The sequence below is a fragment of the Ctenocephalides felis genome, unplaced genomic scaffold (genome assembly GCF_003426905.1).
Source record: "Ctenocephalides felis isolate EL2017-DRISC unplaced genomic scaffold, ASM342690v1 CF-g0.4_SCAFFOLD_00237, whole genome shotgun sequence".
Taxonomy (NCBI): Eukaryota; Metazoa; Arthropoda; class Insecta; order Siphonaptera; family Pulicidae; genus Ctenocephalides; species Ctenocephalides felis.
Window position 1 is genome coordinate 36,799 of NW_020536391.1, and position 4,911 is coordinate 41,709.

Here is a 4,911-nt window from a genome sequence, read left to right on the forward strand (position 1 = left end):
GCATGATATCTATATCGTTGATTGTTAAAAAATATTTAAGGTCTTGAGTGTGGTTACACAAGCCATTTGCATTCCATAAACAGATTGTTAATTTGAAATGCATGATTTGTTTGCTAGAATGGTTGTGAGTAAATTAAGCATAGTGCTCATTTGTTCAGTAAGTGTTTTTATCATTTCTTTCAATTCTGACAGATCAATTATATTATTAATGTTTGTCGAACTCTTATTAGTAGTTGATGGAATGTCGTGATATTCAGGCAGTACATTATTTTTACGTGTTACATATGAGTATGAGGTACCTGGTTTAACACTTGAGGTTGATCTATGAATTGGTGATGTTTTCTGTCTTGGTGATGAAAATTTTTTCTCAAATCGTTACTTATAGATTTTGCATCCCTTGTAGTTGGCAGGATGGTTAAGACCACATAGAACACACTTCACTTGGTCATTGATCTTGTCTTCCCATGAACACTTCTCTGTCAGGTGATATTGTGCGCACTTCACACACCTCGGGGTCATGTGACAATAGTTCCGCGTATGGCCGTGCCTTTGACAGCGTGTGCACTGGACGATTTCTTTAGTATATCGCTTAGCTTCGATCGCTACTTTGGTTTTGTACAAAAATTCGATTTTGTAAAAATCTTTATTATTTGGTTGTTGTTCCAGTTCAACAATGAACATATTTAATGGATGTTTTGTAAGCCTGTTCTTGAGGTTTGCGATGCGAACTACCTTGTGGCCTAAAGCCTGAATTTCCTCTTGTAGAATATTGACATCGGTACTGTGATGCAAATTTTTGACAACAATTTTAAAAGTCCGATTTCTTTTATCTTGAAAAGAATGCATTTGTGTGTCTCTTTCTTTCAATAATTTAATAATTTTGTTATATAGTTGTGGGTTGTCAAGATTTATTCTCACTTTTGTATCATCAATAACTTTCAATTTATACAAATTTTTTGCTTCGCTTTCCAAAAGTACTGATAATGGTTTTATGTCTCGTACATCGTGTATAAATATAGGCGGCGGTCTATTGTGCACAGCTTTCGTTTCGGTCACTTCCTCAGTATCATGACTGGCTAAAACTTCATAAAAGTTTCTTGTTGGTGTTGGGTTTAGCCAATAGTCTGAGGATGTCGTTTTTATCGGTTGTGGATCATCGTTTTGGGTGCGTTTGAGTTTTTTATTTTTATTTGAATCCAGTCTGAATCCTTACTGGTGTTTTCATTCAAATCAGATTGATTTTCTAAATTGATTACAGGTTCGGAAGAAGCTTGTGGAAGTGATTCGGTAATTGGTCTCTTATTTTTTGTTACCTTCCTTGACTTAATTTGGCGAATTTCTAAATCCATTTTTTCCCAGTCCATTATTGACGTTTCATTAGATTGATGGCTTTTGGTATTATTTTCCCCATTGGGAAACATTCGATAAATGTCCAATCACTTATGCAATAGCTTATGCACTATTTACAGATAAAATTAATGATATTTACTATATTTATTTTGCAAAATTTATTTTCGCTTTTTCTATAATGACAAACTTTTGTTTTTTTCATACACCATATATTATAAAATAATTAGCAAAAAAGTGGTGTTTTTTTATTTTCATACAGTAAATAATATTTATAATAGTTCCATTAAATTAATAATTTGTGCAATACTATGCGAGGGTGATTTTTGGACTATGTTTATAGAAAGTTGTCACAATAAATTAAAGTGCATGTTTTTAAAACGCGAATGCTGCAGGCGGCTGGACAGAGCAGTATATTAAATGTTGAAAAGAATGCGTTTCACCAGAGAAACCAAAAAAAAATATATGTATACCGGTTAACATCAGTTCCGTCGAAGCGCCTATGTACGAAGGCTGGCTTGATAACAATATAGAAATGGCTCTTCGAAACACCAATATTAATTTCGAAAACAATATGTCTGTTAAATATTATCTCAGTGTTTTAAACAATGATAATTTGTACGTCGCTGAAACATTCAAGAGTAATATGCAAACATATATTCGAGTGCACTAGTATGCGTTACTTTACTACATTTCGAATGCATATGTTTCAAGAATTTGGTTCGATGTACTTACATTTACTAAAAATACTCCTATTTATGTTATTATCAATATTATTTATATCATAGTTGTTATTGATATTATTATTTATGAATATATCATTCTATATATTCTAACTAGCTGACCCGGCAAACGTTGTTTTGCTAAGTAAGGTATATTCTAAACCATTTCTAGAGAATCAAAAATATTAATACTATAAGTGTATAAGGATTATGTGTTGTTTGAATGCTATATACAATGAGGTATTATCAAAACAATAAACCACATTAGTTTGTCTATATATTGTCAATACAATCAAACTGGAAGTTTCATACACTTTCTATAGAAAACATGCTATAATCCAATCCAAGTCTTTTTTTGGTATTTCGACTTATTGATTACGTTTTAAGCTTTTCAGATTCTTTTGGATTCTGGATTTTGCGTATAATTGTAAATACTACTACTGAGCTTATACAAATTTTTCAAAATTCTGCGAGGAGAGATAGAAAATCAATTAGATATATCTGCTTTGACCTGCTTTTTGAAAAGTTTCAAGTAACATACCTTGAATTAAAGTAAATTTAATAAAAAGTATATACGTAGAGCAGGCAAGACACAAAGGTCCAATTTGAGTTTGAGCAAATATAAATTTTATTATGAAAATGAAACCAATTTCATCACAACAAATGACACATTTCAAACGAACAATTAGCTGACTACGTTTAGTAAAACTACAGACTTCGTCATTGTAAAATGTGCTTTTTTGCTGTTTTTCAAAAATTTGTTATCTAGACCTTTTAACCCTATAGGCGGGGTAACTTGGAACGGCCAGATGGCAAACAGGTTTAATGTCTTATTTTAATTTTAAAGGTATTTTACAAAATAATTACATTTTTAACTAATGCTAAAAAACTACCAACAGAAGAAAATACTTTATTATGGATTTTCAAGGATTAACGTTTATCTCCCGAGAGCATGGTCATGAGAATCAAGGTTATAGCTGGTTATACATCTTTTTCCCTTCACTTTCAAATAATGTTGTTAAACAATGCTTCAGCTTTACTGGTTTTTGACACTTTGGTCGTAAAACTTTTAACCCCGTACCTTCATATATTACTAACCATTCTTTGATAAATTCTGGGAAATTATAACTGGGAATAAGTTATTCGACAAAATGTACATGTAAATGTAAGTAATGCTCCTCTTCAGTTGTTGCATTTGCAATATTTCGCATTCTTCTTGCATTACGGCTTTGTTAGGAAAGATTCGATCGTCTTGGTCGCGGCATTATTATTAAACTTCACTTCACCTTATATATATATATATATATATATATATATATATATATATATATAGTATCATAGATTGAATAAACTACATGGATAGTTTATAAATAATTAATTCTGAATTAGAATGAAAAACGGGATAAAAAGTATTTCATATGTTTCTCCTGGCTCTAAACTACCTCTCTGCCACCAATTACTGAGCCACAGCAACGCGTGGCCGGGCTAGCTAGTATTTTTTTTATATATATATAATTATACTATCAATTAAACTGAAAATCGGGATAAAAAGTATCCCATGTTTTTCTTCTGGCTCTAAACTACCTCCCTGCCAAATTTAATCTAAATCGGTTCAGCCGTTCATGAGTTATAATTGTTATAACATAAAGCGATCCTCTTTTATATGTATAGATAAATGCATATTGCGGAACATTTTTTACGCATCTGGTTTTGAAGATTTGAAATGTAAATCATTGCCCACACTAATAAATAATCGCGCCAAAATTTAATTTTCTGCAAGGATCGCAACATTTCGTATTTCTTTCCAGTTTTGATCGTCGCAACAGTTGCAGGTATTTGTAGTAAGTTTAAGTATAATAGTTAGTAAGTTTACGTAGTTAAATTTTAAATAAGTGAATATGGAGGTAAGTTCTCTTAAAATGAATTTCAATTATTTAATTTAAATAATTTTATTTTAATTTAATTTTGTGTTTATTTTATTTTAATTTAAATATTAGAAATAATCAGTTATAGTTTTTTTTTTTAAATAAATTTCAAAATTGGTACCATTATATTTGATAGTGTTCATGGGATATAGTGATTTTTTTAAAGAGGGTTCATGCGGACATGTGCCCTGATCATGGCCTGTATAATGAGGAGAAGACTATGTATTTATGGTAGCAGGCTATAAACTAAATAAGATGCTGAAGGCGTGCGAGCCTCCATCTTTTAGAGATTACTCTGAATTGAAAGCTAAATTTGTGAGAAGCACCACCGATTATAAAAACGTGAAGAAGTATGTAAAAAGAACTCAAAATCAATCGAGTATTGAGAGCTCAGACGATAACACTCTGACCTCTACCCCAGAAAAGGAAAAACCAGCGCAGAAAGGTATGTTATTTAATATTTTTATTACACCGAATTAAACAAAATAATTTATGTTAATATTGTAACGACAATTGGTATTGTCGTCAAAAGGGTTGCATAACCACCAGTGCAATGGGACTCCCCCAACTACGTCTACTAGGGTGCCTGCAACATAAGGTCCAGTCTGGGGTTGAAATGAGGCATTAAGAATTGTATCATCCTCTGAGGAGGTCAGTGGGTCCACGCGCCAGGCGCTGGACCCGCTTTGTGTATAGTGGTGTGTGTTGTGCCAGGAGAGGAGAACCCGTTCCAGCAAAGGTCAGATGTAATATTGTTTTATAAGGCTATTCCCTCCGTCGGTATCCGTTATAAGTTATCCGTTTAGTATACTCCTTTATAGCTGTAATACTATACTCCGCTAGTATAGAAATTAATAATAATCTATCAGTACGTTGGAGTGGTTATAGAAGTCGGGTTAAGGAGTTGGTGTAACCCT